Source organism: Herpailurus yagouaroundi, unplaced genomic scaffold, assembly GCF_014898765.1.
Source record: "Herpailurus yagouaroundi ecotype Mexico unplaced genomic scaffold, PumYag 197, whole genome shotgun sequence".
In the NCBI taxonomy this organism is placed as follows: Eukaryota; Metazoa; Chordata; class Mammalia; order Carnivora; family Felidae; genus Herpailurus; species Herpailurus yagouaroundi.
In genome coordinates, this window is record NW_024412428.1 from 3,107,778 (window position 1) to 3,124,751 (window position 16,974).

Consider the following 16,974-nt stretch of genomic DNA (forward strand, 5'->3'; position numbering starts at 1 on the left):
GCCTGTGGAAGCCTTGCTACGTCCCCCTGTTTCCCACCTCTGCTTTCTTGATACAATTCTTCCCATCCCTGGATACAAGACACATGCCCCTAGACATCACGACCAAAGAAAGAGCTGTGGAAGAATGGGCGGTGGGAGTAACTCGATTACCAAAATCAACAAATGCCGCAGGAAGTACTTAGGAAATATGATCTCCCTTTCCTCAAGGGACAGCCTCGGCCTCAAAGCGTGACACAGAGTGAGGGTCTGAGGTCTGGAAAAGACGGAGAGAAAGACACACATTATAGGAGAGGGCCATGCTCTCTCGTGCACACTCGCGAAGCGTACAGATTCCCTGAAAGTAAAGATCAGGGATGAAAAACTGGCACAGCCACTGGCGTTTGGCTGGAGTGACTGCATCCAGCGCGTGGGGGGTCACGGGAGCAACCTTTTCACAAAATAGGATCCTACCGTGGAGCCCCCAAAAGAGAAGCCAGCTGACACCCTGTGGGTGTTAGGGTTATAGCACAGAATGTACCCACTGTAAAGGTGTCATCAGTTGTACAAAAGTGATAAAAATAGGAATGCGGGAGAAAGAGAAACAGAAGGATATACAAAAGGGGTGATTATTACCTTCATAGGATGGAGCCAATCGATATAGTCAAATTGAAATCTATAACAAAAGAAAATACAGTTGACCCTTGAACAGTACAGGGGGCAGGGGTGCTGACCCCCAAGCAGTCAAAGATCTGCATAAGACTTTGGACTCCCCAAACCTGAACTACTAATAGCCTACCGTTGATCGGAAGCCTCAGTGATAACATACACAGTCGATTAACACATTTTGTATGTCACATGTTTTCAATTTTTTTAAACGCTTTATTTATTTTTGAGAGTCAGAGAGACAGAGCGTGAGCAGGGGAGGGGCAGAGAGAGAGGGAGACACAGAATCGGAAGCAGGCTCCAGGCTCTGAGCTGTCAGCACAGAGCCTGACGCAGGGCTTGAACCCACAAACCCTGAGATCACGACCTGAGCCGAAGTCGGACGCTTAACCGATTGAGCCATCCGGGTGCCCCTGAATATTATATGTTTTATGTACTGTATTCCTACAATAAAGTAAGCTAGGCAAAAGCGAATGTTATTAAGAAAATCATAAGAAAGAGGGGCACCTGGTTGGCTCAGTCGGTTAAGCATCCAACTCTCAATTTCCGCTCAGCTCACGAGCTCACAGTTTGTGAGATCAAGCCCTGGGTCCGACTCTGCCCTGACAGCACAGAGCCTGCTTTGGATTGTCTCTCTCCCTCCCTCTCTGCCCCTCTCCTGCTTGCACTCTCTCTTTCTCTGTCTCTCAAAAAGAAACAAACATTAAAAAAAAAAAAAAGAAAATCATAAGGAAGAGAAAATACATTTACAGTGGTGCACTATAAAAAAATGCATGTGTAAGTGGACCCACAGTCAAACCCATGTGGTTCAAGGGTCATGACCTTTTTCTTATTTGTAAAGGGGTCACTTAGGATCCTTCACACTCAAATTCCCTAATGCAAATGAAAATTTATCTAAAGCTCAACCTATCTCATATTTCCACTTTGGTTGCCTGTCTTTTGAATTTGAATAAAAATGAACTTAATGTTTTTTTAAAGTTAAAAAAGTCATTTAAAGTTAAAAAAGTTAAAAAAGTCATTCTTGTAAATTACTTCTCTGTTTCACATGGATATGAATATATGCAGAGAGATTGAGTCTATTCCCAAAAATGCTAATGATGGCTAATTTGAATAGAATTTATAGGGTTTTAAAAATTGTGCTTTTTAAAATGCTTTATAATAAGGAAGAGTAACTTTTGGCAAAATCAGAAGGGTACATTACATCAAGTGAAGTTTTTAAAAGTAATAATGTTGCAATTAAAATACAATTTGATTGGAAATCACGAAAATTTAAGACTTTTGCTCTGCCAAACGCTCTGTAAAGAGGATAAGAGGATGAGTCGTAAAACGGGTAGAAATAATATTTACAAACTATACATCTGACAAAACTTGCACCTAAAGTTTCAAGTCTATAAAGTACTCTCAAAACTCAACACTGAAAAAACCGAATCCAATTAGAAACTGAGCAACACACAGAGGTCACCGGAGAAGATGGCAACCGTGTGCAAGAAAAGATTTTCAGCATCATTAGCCATTAGGGAAACGGGAACCCAAAATAAGATATCGTGACACACTGATCAGAACAGTTAAAATAAAAAATAGAGGTAACAGCTAATGCTGCTGAGGATGCAGAGAAGGTAGATCACTCACTGGTTGCTGATGGAAATAACATGGCACAGCCACCCTGGAAAACAGTTTGGAAACTTCTTAAAACCAGAAACTACCCTACGAGCCCACAGTTACACTCTGGGCATTAATCACAGATAAATGAAGAGTTACGTTCACACAAAAAACCTGTGTGGGAGTGTTTATATAAGCTTTCTTATTTGTTTTTTTTTTATTTTTTTAACGTTTATTTATTTTTGAGAGACAGAGAGACAGAGCACAAGTGGGGAGGGGCAGAGAGAGAGAGGGAGACACAGAATCAGAAGCAGGATCCAGGCTCTGAGCTGTCAGCACAGAGCCAACTCTGGGCTCAAACCACTAGATCGTGACCTGAGCTGAAGTCGACCACTCCACAAACTGAGCCACTAAGGTGCCCCTATATAAGCTTTATTCTTGAAAGACCGAGCAAGAGGGGCGCCTGGGTGGCTCAGTTGGTCGAGCATCTGACTTCGGCTTAGGTCATGATCTTGAACCCGTTAATGGATTCAAGCCCCAGATCAAGCTCTCTGCTCTCAGCACAGAGACTGCTTCAGATGCTCGCACCCACCCCCCACCGCCTCGCCCCCCCCCCCCCCACCGCTTGTGCACATGCGCGCACTCTCTCTCAAAAAATAAATAAACATTAAAAAATTAAAAACAAAAGGCCAAACTAGAAATAATCCAAATGTCCTTCAAAAAATCATCAGATAAGCCATGGTCCATCCACACCATGGAATACTACTCAACCGTAGAAATTAATGAGCATTAATGTGTTGATACCCATGTTGTGGATGGATTTCAGGGGGATTGTGCTGAGTGAAAAAAGCCAATCTCAGAAGGTTCCATACTGTATGGTTGCATTTATGTAAAATTCTCAAAATATCCAATTATAGAAATGGACAACAGTAGTTGGCAGTGATTAGGAAGAAAATGCGGGGAGGGGGTGGACCTGGCTATGAGGGGTAGCAAAGAGCGCTTTGTGAAGGTAGAACAGCTCTTTATCTTGATTGTGGTGAATCCACATAGGGATAACATTGCACAGACTTGTACACACACACACACACACACACACACACACACACACACGAGAGTACTTAGAACCAGTAAAACTTGAACAAGCTCTGTGCAGTATACTAATGCCGATTTTCTTATCTTGTTACTATACGGTAGGTGTGCAAGATGTTAGCACTGGGGAAACTGGGTGTAGACATCCTTGTAGGGTTTTTTTGTAACTTCCTGTGAACCCATAATTACTTCAAGGTGAGTAGTTTAAAAATATATAATTCAAGACACAAACAATCAAGTAAAGTAGTATATTTTCAATACATAAATGGTACAATATTTGATGAAGTCAAATAGTCTATATTCTGCAGCAGATAGAATGATTTCAAATTAATGCAAAGCAAGGCTTGTTAGAAATACCGGAAGAAACAATCATTAATGAAAATTGCAGTATAAAAAAATTGTCAGAATTCAAAGCATTTGTGTCAGGTAATTACTAAGCTTGATTTCACAGACACACATTTTCCCAGTTGGTGTTCCTTGGAAGAGTGTTATGAGAAATGTAAATAGTTGCATGGTCAGGTAAGTGTGGAAAATTCTATATACTCCATCTTCCTCTTGTAGTTTCAGAATTCACTGTTTAAAATTGTTTAACAAGCATCTTCTAAAGCAGTGTACCTATGTCTACTTTAAGCTAACCTAAGGGTTCCCAGGATATTCTCTTTTGATGTAGGACTTCCTAAAACCATTCTTTTCACGTGAAACACCAGAAGTTTGTCAGAGTTGGAAGTGTTACCAACAGGTTTTTTTAGTGAATTTCAGAAAGGAAGAAAGGAAGACAGAAAGAAATACAAATACCAAAAGAAGGATAAGCTAGCAGGATGGATAGATGATAGATAGATAGATAGATAGATAGATAATATATAGATGATAGATAAATGATAGATGATAGATAATAGATAGGTAGATAGATAATAGAATAGATAGATAGATAGATAGATAGATCGATCATAGATAGATGATAGATTAACAGAAGGAAGAGGAAGAGAAGGAGGGGAAGAAATAGAAGTTAGTTTTTCTGCTACATCACTCTTCTTCATCAACTAGCAACCGCATTTGTTTTGTTCTAGCACGAAGCTCAAGGAAGGCCATGCTGAGTTCACCCAAAGTGACAAATGCATTTATATACTTATCTCACTTTTGGAGAGGAAAACCTTGCTTGTGTTACCCTATGTAAATACCCTAAAATAGTCTACTAAACGTTTTGCTAATCAACCATTTTGAACATTGTTGATCTCTGTAAGAAAGAAAATAATAGGAAAATGGAATTACATTTTGTTTTAAAAAGTATAAAGATGGTTCGAATAATTCAAAACGCTAGCATTGTTTTTACAAAGAAAAATGCACTTCAACATGTAATACATCTCTGTGAGACACCAGTTAGTTCATAGAGAGTAAATAAGTAATACTAACATCGCCATCAAAACGTTATTCCTGGTGTTAATTATTGGGATGCCTTTGGGGTGCCTGGGTGACTCCGTCGGTTAAATGCTCAACTTCAGTTCAGATCATGATCTCACAATTCGTGAGTTCGGGCCCCACATCAGGCTCTGCGCTGACAGCTCAGAGCCTGGAGCCTGCTTCGGATTCTGTGTCTCCCTCTCTCTCTGCCCTTCACCCACTCACCCTCTGTCTCTCTGTCTTAAAAATAAATAAACATAAAAAATGTTTTTAGCTGAAAAAAATATTGGGAGGCCTTTGAGATGTATCAAGCAGAGAGGTCCTGGAACGAGCCACAGACTGCACATTAAAGTTCAGTGTCACTGGGACGCCTGGGTGGCGCAGTCGGTTAAGCGTCCGACTTCAGCCAGGTCACGATCTCGCGGTCCGGGAGTTTGAGCCCCGCGTCAGGCTCTGGGCTGATGGCTCAGAGCCTGGAGCCTGTTTCCGATTCTGTGTCTCCCTCTCTCTCTGCCCCTCCCCCGTTCATGCTCTGTCTCTCTCTGTCCCAAAAATAAATAAACGTTGGAAAAAAAATTTTTTTTTTAAATAAAGTTCAGTGTCACTGAGTGTTGTAAGAAGTGCTGTATCCCTGAAACAAATACTACCCTCTATGTTAACTCACTGGAATTTAAATAACAACTAAGAAAAAAAAAAAAAATCAGTGTCATACAGCTATCTCCCATCCGTGACATTTAAGACCACGGGAAGAATTATTTCAAGATCTTCTGGTGTGTTTGAAAGCATGAGGTTAAGGGGTTTCAGTCCATATCCCGACTCATCATAAATTCATTGCCCAACCTTGAGCAAGGCACTCAACCTGTGCAAACAATTCACCTTCCTCAGTCTTACTGTAAAGAATGAATCAGACCTATAAATGACAGACAACAGACCCACGGCTGCCAGAGGGGAGGGGGTGGGGGGGATGGGCAAAATGGGCAAAGGGGAGCAGGAGGTACAGTTACGAAATGAGTACGTCGCCGGGCTGAAAGGCACCGCACAGAGAACATGGTCAGCGGTGTTTTCACAGTGTTGTATGGTGACAAACGGTCACGATATTTGTGGTGAGCGTGGCCTGATACATACACTGTGGACTCACCATACTGTGCTGTGTGCCTGAAACTCTCTTTCGCTGGTGCTAAGAACTGTATAAAAGGTGGTGAAGGGGTTTATTAGATACTGCCAACAGAGAAATAATAACAGCAAGGTAATAATAGATAATAATAGACAGTAATAGACAATAATAGTACGTAGGTCATAGTTAACAACAAAGATATTGCGTATGAGTCTTTTATTTATTTATTTACTTTGACAAACACACCTTGATCACCATCCTTTCTAACCTTGGTACTAAGTTCCGGGAAAACAATTCACAACTGAGCTGGGGAGGCTACTGCATTCATAAACACAATTACAATCGACAAGTAAATGACAAGTGGGGCATCTGTAATGACAAATACCAAACACGTCCCTGGGAGAAGCTACAAAAGGTAACCGTAGCCAAACGCATAAATAGTAACTAAGAAATGAGGCAAGTATCTTTTTGAAGTGTAAGATTTTTTAAGAGCTAGGACTCTTGGGGCGCCTGGATGGCTCCGTCGGTTAAATGCTCAACTTCAGCTCAGGGCATGATCTCACGGTTCGTGAGTTCAAGCCCCGCGTCGGGCTCTGTGCTGACAGCTCAGAGCCTGGAGCCTGTTTCAGATTCTGTGTCTCCCTCTCTCTGACCCTCCCCCACTCATGCTCTGCCTTTCTGTTTTTGAACCAGCCTTGACCTTCCCGGGTGGCTCCAGCTACTTCCTGCAGCACCTGTGAGCAGTAACCCTCTCCATCTCAATTTCTCCTGTGGTTTGTGTCGAACCACATCTCACCCTTTCTCCAAGGGCCAGGAGGGACTCTGCTGCACCGGTATTAATCTGATACATTCGTACCATGCATGCTGACTAATTAAAACTCTTCGCAACAGTCAACTTTGGAGATTAATTACAGACTTTTAGTAGAATATGTACAAGAAAAATACTTTGGCTTATACCGACTTCAGAAAAACAAGAAAGATGTGGCTTTATCATGGTTTCGTATATACGGCCGCCTCCCTTGAAGGATCAAATTATTACTCAGGGACAGACATCAATTCACGGTCATCCTTTCAAAGGCGCTCTGAGAGATTCGTGCCTTCCCTTCATTTTCCTCACCATCTCTGGAATTCTTCCCAGTCGCCGTTAGCTCCAGACCCCGAGAACGTTTTCACCACCTGAATCCCTGGGTTCCTTTGCATTTTTTCTCAAGCCTGTTAAGCATGATGGAATTCAGCTCTTCTGGAGGCCGCCAGCCTACCGATTGCAAGAGAGAAACCCCGGGGTAGAACAGATTCTGAGCTGCAGTTACTTACGATGCGATTCCAGCTCCTCCCTTGGCCAAACCGTTTTCCGACTCTGTCCTCAAGGTGAAATGCAGACAATATTACCACGTAACTTTCAGGGTTGTTGCCGTACTACCAACTCCACGGAGTTAATAAGAACACCCTTAGTCCCCTCGTTAATAATTAATCAAATCATTATTAAATTTTTTTTTTTTCACCGTTTATTTATTTTTGGGACAGAGAGAGACAGAGCATGAACGGGGGAGGGGCAGAGAGAGAGGGAGACACAGAATCGGAAACAGGCTCCAGGCTCTGAGCCATCGGCCCAGAGCCCGACGCAGGGCTCGAACTCACGGACCGCGAGATCGTGACCTGGCTGAAGTCGGACGCTTAACCGACTGCGCCACCCAGGCGCCCCTCAAATCATTATTAATTAATACTCAATTAAGCGCACCCTTGTGGTGCCCGGGTATCCTGTAAATTCTCAACAAATGTAAGATACAGGACGAGATTTAAGATCAACTTCTTCTCTATTCACTGATCACTTAATTCCAGTTTTCCTATCGATTACTAGTCCATTAGAGAATTCAACCTATGTCAAAATGCCATCCGACAGAGTCAAAATATCATAGATATTTAAAATATTAACAGATGCTCACGTTTGTAAGGGTAGAAGACAAAACTACAGAATTTTTCAAACGGAATGAGACCATTTTTCTTGTCTTCCCATGATTCCACGCTGGCTCTAAGCTTTAACCTAGTCCAATTAAGCGTTTCTTGAGGATGCCCGATGCGTATCCTTTAATTCACTCCCTTAATTATACTGGGAATCATCAGGGGCCATACTGGGGTTGCAAGCTGAGGGGGGGGAAGATCGTCTGGGGAACCCTTGCATGCACGTCACCAAAGTCCTGGCCTGTGAAATAGCAGACTTACATTTGAACAAAAGGCAAGTAAAACTTTTCACGTGCTTTACTGCCCACGGCAACGTGAATGCGAGAAGTGGACATGGGGCGGACTCCATATTCGAGGTCGGTCTTGCTCCCCTGACACCTTTTTGCCACGAAACCCGAGACTGCACGCTTCGCAGCATCCTTCTCTCGGGTCTGTGTTTCAAGCCCACGGTCCTCGCTTGTCCACGGACGACCAAGCCCATGGCTCATGGGGAGTGCGGGTAGGGGCACGTGGCTGCCAGCCTGCCCTGCCATGGCCACAAGCCCGAATTCTCCCCAGCGGTATTGACACCCAGCGACCAGTGTCCCAGCTCCTTCCTGACATGGGTATGGCTACGATCACAGTACGCGTGACTATGGCCAATATAGCAGTAGCCACCAAAACCAAGCAAATACTTGTATTGATTCATTCAAAAATTACATTTACCATTCACTAAGCCCTTGGAATGAAGCAGTGAAAAACCAGATGGATGTCTTTTTTGTCATGCAGCTCACATTCCAGGAGGAGGAAATAAACAACCAAGTACCGAGTCGGGCGGCGCCACAGAGTGTAAGGAAATCAACGTGGTCAGAGAGACACGGGCGCACCGTGTTGGGATAGGATTCTCAGGAAAGGTGACATTCCAGCAGCGGTTAGGACCGGGTGAGAGAGCAAGCCATGTGGCTCTCAGGCGGAAGCGTACGCGCCGGGCAGAGGGCAAGCAAATGCAGAATCGTGTTGGTTGCAGTCTGCTCGGGTTGCTTAAGGCAAATCAGGGAGGCCAGCATAGCCAGGGCAGGCTGTGGAAGGAGTGGACAGAGATGAGAACACATTGTGTTGGGCACCACGGGACAAGGTCAAAATACCATCCTACAGCGTCAAAATGTCAGAGGTATTTAAAATATTAACAGACGCTCAAGTGTGTAAGTGTAGATGACAAAATTACAGAATTTGTGAAACGGAATCAGACCATTGTTACGGTCTTCCCATGATTCCACGCTGGTTCTAAGCTTTAATTTAGTTCAGTTAAGCATTCCTTAGGGATGCACTAGCTTTCGCCTGGAGTGAGATAGGGAGTCCCTGAAACCAGATGTCGAACAGAGAGGTGATAAGATCAGACTTAAGTTCTAGAAGAATCTTTCTGATCGTTATGTGAAGAACAGATTTGAGAGGCTGAGGGCAGGAGCAAGGAAGCCTGGTTCATTTACATCTCCCGCGGCCTTCTATGTTGGGTGCTTAGAACGCATTCGTCTATCTACACGTGCCTCACCTGTCCCATTTATTGAGTGCCTGTGTGCCGGGCATCACGCTACTCGTAAAGGACCAGAAAGGCGGTTCGGCCCGGTTCCCGCGACTGAGGACTTCTAATTTAACGGATGACACTGTTAAAAAATAACGCACAGACTATGGGCGCTAGAATAGAGGGTTGTATGAAACATTACTGGAGGAATAATCATTTCTCTTATTATCCCTTTCTAGTCAAATAATTCCCATTATTACTCCTTTGAGGTAAGAGAAGAAAACCGGGGCTGTGCACCAGGAGGTGCCAACAAGAAACAGAAGGAAAGAGAAGGTTCCGGCAAGCCGCCCAAGGGCCCGTGGAATGTAGCCGTGCAGGCTTCGTCTGAACAGACCTGTCCACATTTGGAAGTTAATATCTAGCAAAACGTAATATAGGCAGGGTGGAAAAAACAAAGAGAAAAAAGGGGAAAGAAAACACAACGTTGGTGGCCTTGAGGGATTGCAGATCTATGCCCCTGCTTTCCCGCAGGAGCCTGAGAAAGGTTTTAGAAAAGGATTTATGTCCTAACAGGTTCTGGAAGACCTCTGGGAGATAAAGCCCCCTGAAAATCCAGGCTGAGAGGAGCAGTCAACAGACAGGCTTTCCTAAAAATGAATATTTGACAAAATTGAAGAAAGGTCACATTCTGAGCGTGAAGAGGACAAGTGTTTTATATTGATAAAAGGCACACTTCATCAAGACGTCAAAAAAACATTAAGGACTAAACATAGCATTGAAATATAGACAGCAAATATTTTTAAACATACAAAGAGAGGCTGGCAAACTAGATCCGAGGAGGGAGAAGGAAAAATCCCTCTCAGAAAATGGCAAATAACCTGGGGGGAAAAATGACAGTGTTAAGAATTCGAATATCACGAATATTCAGCTTGCTGTGATAGATATGTAGAGAGAGCCGTGCAACAAACAAATAGAAAATACATCTTTTCAAACACCACAGGACACTTGCAATAATTAGCCAGATGTTAGGTTACTAAAAAATTCTAAAGGAAGAAGTGCTCAAGGCAGAAATTACACAGCCAAGTTCTGATTACAAGGTTACCAAACCAGACAGTACACAACCAAAGGCTAGCCCCAAAGAGACTTTCCATGGAAAAAAAAAAAAATGTCAAACCATTCTTCTAAATAACTCAAGATAGAGGAAAACTCAAAATTAAAATTAACAACTATTCAGCCGTGAGTGGAAATAAAATACCATACATTGAAACACAGAATTTGGGCAAAGCATTAATCAAGGCAAATTTGACTGTGAAGGCATGTATTAGATACAGTATTTAGAAAAATGGGAAATAAGTGAGCGGAGGAGTCAATTCAAGAGAGAAGAAAAAAAGCAACAGTCTAAGCCAAAGCAAGGTGCATCAGCCAGCAATGAGGGGTATAGGCTCTGATTCCAGGAAACCTGCCTCCACCGCTCCCCAGCTCTGTCCTGCGTGGAGTTTTCTGGCCTCTCTGTGCCTCGGCCTCCTCATCAGCAAAACAGAGGCTCTTTTAGTTTTCTTAAGGGATTAAGTGAGATAGTAGAGGCAAAATTCTTAGAGGGCCTGACTTAAAGTAAGCATCCAATAAATTTACACTTCTTTTAAGAGGAAGACAACAATACAATTCAATTAGCCAAGGATCCGTTTTCTAGTGGCACAGGTGCATCAAGAGTGGGTTCCATATCCTGTAAATAAGGCCCCTTTATTGAAATCTTAGATCTTCCAAGTATGCCGGGGTAGAGTGCCCATCGATGTCAGAGCAGTCCAGAATGCTTCAGCAATGATGTACATTTAGGGAGACATTAGGGCCAATTCTGTACAGATCCTTTCAGAGGATAGGCAGGGAGCATACACATTCTAGCTCGTTTTATGAAAGCTGCAAAACCTTGGCTGCAAAAGTGGAACAGGACACTATAATATTAAAAACTCGGCTGATCTCCTATATGACCATACATGCCAAACTCTTAAAGTATCTGCAAACCGAACCCACTTACACACAAAGGGTAATATGAGTGACCAAGCTGAACTTACTTTAGAAACACAAAGTTGGCTTCTCCTTGGGGGAAAAAAAAAATCAAACAATGCAATTTATAAAGAAGAAAATTAAATGGAATAAAATAGAATAAGATAAAGGATAAAATTCATAGGATCTCAATCTATGCAGAAAAACATTTGAAAAAAATTCAACATTGATTGTTAAAAGCTCTTAGCAACTAGAAATAGAAGGAGGTTTCTTTCGTCTGAAAGAACATAACTATGAAAACGTTATACGCAATGGTGGAATGCTTTATACTTCTATTTGAGGTTGGGAAACAAACTGGGATGCCCATTTTCTCCCCTTCCATTCACCATTGTATTGGAGATCTTAGCCAATGCAGTAAAGCAAGAAAAAGAAATCAGATACAGTGATTGGAAATGCAGGACTGTGCCTGGGTGGCTCAGTCAGTTAAGCATCTGACTCCTGATTTCAGTTCAGGTCATGATCTTGCAGTTCTTGGGATCCTGCCCCATGTCAGGCTCTACACTGATAGCTCAGAGCCTGCGTGGGATCCTCTCCCTCTCTCTCTGCACCATCCCCCTTTCTCTCTCAAAATAAATAATAAGACTTAAAAAAAAAGAAATGCACGAATATAATCAATCTTATGTAGGTGATATGATTATGCACACAAAAATCCAAAAATATCCATGAATAGTTATTAAAAGGAATATTTGAGTTCAGTAAGTTTATTTTATGTAAGACCAATATTAAAAACTAATTTTTTTCTAAATATCCAAAACAAAAGAATTTTTTAAAACTTTTAAAAATAATTTGAAATAGGGGCGCCTGGGTGGCTCAGTGGGTTAAGCATCCGATTTCGGCTCAGGTCATCATCTCACGGTTCGTGGGTTCGAGCCCCATGTCAGGCTCTGTGCTGACAGCTCAGAGCCTGGAGCCTGCTTCCGATTCTGTGTCTCCCTCTCTCTGTGCCCCTTCCCTGCTCATGCTCTGTCTCTCTCTGTCTCTCAAAGATAAATAAATGTTAAAAAATATTTTAAATAATGTGAAATAAATCTAATTAAACGTGGAAAGTTTCTACACAGAAAATTATAAAACATCAAGAGAAAAAACTGATGTAGAAGAATAAAAGATATATCATGGTCATAAATTGGAAGAGACAATATTGTAAAGATGTGAATTCTCTCCATATTGATTTATAGATTCAATGAACTATCTATCGTTCGAAATCCGTTTAGGTTATTTTATGAAATTGGCAGCTGGTTCGAAAACTTATATGGGAATGTGAAGGACCGAGAGTAGCCAAAAGAGAAGAAAACGGACATGCCCTAACGGACATCAAGATTTATTTTTAAACTATGGTAAATAAGGAGTCTGGGACTGGGTGCAGAGATAGGCAGACCAATGAGACAGAAGTGAGAGACCCCAGATAAACCTACACACAGACACTCGGTTTATGAAAAAGATGGTTCTGTAAAGCACTGCATGTGGCCTTCTTGATAAACAGAACTGGGAAAGTGTATGTGTATCTATTGGGAGACAGGAAATAATCTCTAATCACATCTAATCACTCAATCTAACAATGTAGAAGTTGCTCATTCCTTTATTAAAAGCAGTTTTCACTTAGCATAACACTCTCCAGTTCCATCCACGTTGCTACAAAAGGCCATATTTCATTCTTTCTCACTGCCCAATAGTATTCCACTGTATATATAAGGCACATCTTCTTTATCCATTTGTCAGTTGATGGACATTTAGGCTCTTTCCATAATTTGGCTATTGTTGAAAGTGCTGCTATAAACATTGGGGTACAAGTGCCCCTATGCATCAGCACTCCTGTATCCCCTGGGTCAATTCCTAGCAGTGCTATTGGTGGGTCATAGGGTAGTTGTATTTTCAACTTTTTGAAGAACCTCCACATTGTTTTCCAGAGCAGCTGCACCAGTTTGCATTCCCACCAACAGTGCATGAGGGTTCCCGTTTCTCCACATCCTCGCCAACATCTATAGTCTCCTGAGTTGTTCATTTTAGCCACTCTGACCAGCGTGAGGTGGTATCTCAGTGTGGTTTTGATTTGTATTTCCCTGATGAGGAGTGATGTTGAGCATCATTTCATGTGCCTGTTGGCCATCTGGATGTCTTCTTTAGAGAAGTGTCTATTCATGTTTTCTGCCCATTTCTTCACTGGATTATTTGTCTTTTGGGTGTGGAGTCTGGTGAGTTCTTTATAGATTTTGGGTACTAGCCCTTTGCCCGATACGTCATTTGCAAATATCTTTTCCCATTCCGTCGGTTGCCTTTTAGTTTTGTTGATTGTTTCCATTGCAGTGCAGAAGCTTTTTATCTTCATGAGGTCCCGATAGTTCATTTTTTCTTTTAATTCCCTTGCCTTTGGAGATGTGTCCAGTAAGAAATTGCTGCGGCTGAGGTCAGAGAGGTTTTTTCCTGCTTTCTCCTCTAGGGTTTTGATGGTTTCCTGTCTCACATCCAGGTCCTTTATCCATTTTGAGTTTGTTTTTGTGAATGGTGTAAGAAAGTGGTCTAGTTTCATTCTTCTGCATGTTGTTGTCCAGTTCTCTCAGCACCATTTGTTAAAGAGACTGTCTTTTGTCCATTGGGGATATTCTTTCCTGCTTTGTCAAAGCTTAGTTGGCCATACTTTTGTGGGTCCAGTTCTGGAGTCTCTATTCTATTCCACTGGTCTATGTGTCTGTTTTTATGCCAATACCATGCTGTCTTGATGATTACAGCTTTGTAGTAGAAGCTAAAGTCTGGGATTGTGATGCTTCCTGCTTTGGTTTTCTTCTTCAATATTACTTTGGCTATTTGGGGTCTTTTGTGGTACCATTCACATTTTAGGATTGCTTGTTCTAGCTTTAAGAAAAATGCTGGTGCAATTTTGATTGGGATCGCATTGAATGTGTAGACTGCTTTGGGTAGTATTGACATTTTAACAATATTTATTCTTCCAACCCATGAGCACGGAATGTTTTTCCGTTTCTTTGTGTCTTCTTCAGTTTCCTTCATAAGCTTTCTATAGTTTTCAGCATAGAGATCTTTTACATCTTTGGTTAGGTTTATTCCTAGGTATTATATGCTTCTTGGTGCAATTGTGAATGGGATCAGTTTCTTTATTTGTCTTTCTGTTGCTTCATTCTTAGCGTATAAGAATGCAACTGATTTCTGTACATTGATTTTGTATCCTGCGACTTTGCTGAATTCATGTATCAGTTCTAGCAGACTCTTGGTGGGGTCTATCGGGTTTTCCATGTATAATATCATGTCATCTGAAAAAAGTGAAAGCTTGACTTCATCTTTGCCAATTTTGATGCCTTTGATTTCCTTTTGTTGTCTGATTGCTGATGCTAGCACTTCCAACACTATGTTAAACAACAGCAGTGAGAGTGGACATCCCTGTCGTGCTCCTGATCTCAGGGAGAAAGCTCTCAGTTTTTCCCCATTGAGGATGATATTAGCTGCGGGCTTTTCATAGATGGCTTTTATGATGTTTAAGTATGTTCCTTCTATCCCGACTTTCTCAAGGGTTTTCATTAAGAAAGGATGCTGAAATACGTCATACAGAGAAAGACAGATACCATATGTTTTCAGTCTTATGCGCATCCTGAGAAACTTAACAGAAGACCAGGGGGGAGGGGAAGGAAAAAAAATTTAGAGAGGGAGAGAGCCAAACCATAAGAGACTCTTAAAAACAGAATAAACTGAGGGTTGATGGGGGGTGGGAGGGAGGGGAAAGTGGGTGATGGGCATTGAGGAGGGCACCCGTTGGGATGAGCACTGGGTGTTGTATGGAAACCAATTTGACAATCAATTTCATATTTTTTTAAAAAAAGGCAGTTTTCACTACAGAGTGCCCAGGGAACAGTGATCAGCAGCAGCCCCCAAATGAGAGAGATGGTGGCACTAATGGCCAGCGACCACAGCTGCCGCCAGCAAGCCTTCCTTCCTTGGCACTCACAGTGCCAAGTGTCCCCACAAGCATCACCATCATCAAAACCATGGCTCTGACACCTGGCACCTGGCCCCGCCACTCTCTGGGCTACTGAAGTGGCCTCTTCACCAGTCATGGCGAGCAACCCAGCCACTCAAACACCTGCAGCTGCCCAGGTGAGGAGGTCCATCTCTTCTGCTGTCCACACGTCCACCCATCCTGTCATTTAGGTGCACACATCAGGGACTATGATAATGGCCCGGCAAAGCCAGGTAGCGACCACGCTGGTGGGTGGGGTCATCAAGGCCACCGCCCTGGTGAAAAGCCCCATCTCTATCCCAGGAGGCGGCGCTCTGACTTGCAATCTGGGCAAAGTGACGTTGGTAGCCCGGATCAAAGGGTCCCTTTCAGCTGGGACCGTCCTGAAGCTGGGGACCTCGGCAGATGGCAAGCCCACCGCTGTCATCCGTGCCATGCAAGCCGGTGGGACTGGGACTAAGCCCATCATCCTGGCCATTCCGGCAGGCCAAGCCCAACACAGCACCATCATCGAGACCATCCCCATACCAGCCACAGGCAGGACCAGCAGTCTTGACCTCAAGTCCCTTTTCACCACCATCATCACCAAGGTGATGACTTCAGGAACGGGAGCACCCACCGAAATCACTGCTGCTGTTCAAAATGCCACTGGCCATGAGAAGCACGGAGTGACCCAGGTGGTGCTAAAGAGGGTCCCTGGACAGCCAGGCAGGCACTATCCTCTGCTCCGTGCCCGTTGAGGGGTGTTCACCTGGTCACGACTGTCACCGTCTCCACCATCAAGCCAGCCGTCACCGTGTTGATCACGAAAAGCATCCCAGATGTCACAACCCTCGGCAGAGGGACAGGCAGCATTCCCACCAGCCTTGCAGAGCTGCTGGCCACCGCACAGGAGCCTCCCTGGCCCATCACTACCTTGGGCACCATTGCCATCCCTTCAAGCCAGATGATCAGCCCCCACTGCTGTCACCTTGCTGGTTGCACAGACCACGGTGATGAGGCTTGGTGGGCGCACCATTGCCACCATCACCATGCAGCCTATCTCCCAGCCTACCCAGGTGCCTCCAATCACAGTGCCCAGGGAGGTCAAGTCCAGCCTGCGCATGACCTTCCTGTGTCCGCTCTAGCCTCGCCTACGACACAACAGCCCATGGCCGGTCACCACGGCTGACTTGGCGCAGGGTAACATGTAGCCCGGGACGGTGTCACATAGCCTGGCACTGAGATGCCGGTGGGCTACAACCCACCCTGTGAGACCCATGAGACAGGTACCACCTACACCCCCCCCCCCCACAACTGGGGGTTGTGGGCAAGCCTGAGGGTAGGTAGCAGCTAGCTTCCTGCCCACCACCCCTGTGAGATGCACCAGACCACTTCCATCGGTACCACCATATCAGTCGGCCCTGGTGCCCTGCTCCCTGATACTCTCCTCTCCCACAGGACCCTCAAGTCCAGCTTGAAGGTGGCAGCACGACTTATTGTCACCCCCAGGCCAGTGCTTCACTGCCAGCTCCTTTCTGGACACAGAGGGTATGTCTCAACCATCCTGTGAGACACACAAGACAAGCAGCATGCCCATGGCCATGATTGTCACCTCCAACATAAGCTCAAAAAAAGATCCCCCACCATCTGTGACCAAGGACGGGTGGACAG

At 43.8% G+C, this 16,974-nt stretch overlaps 1 pseudogene; it reads left to right on the forward strand.

The window, feature by feature from the left end:
- The first annotated feature begins 8,545 nt into the window (after positions 1-8,545).
- On the forward strand, positions 8,546-16,492 carry LOC121012638 (host cell factor 1-like; annotated as a pseudogene).
- The last annotated feature ends 482 nt before the right edge of the window (positions 16,493-16,974 follow it).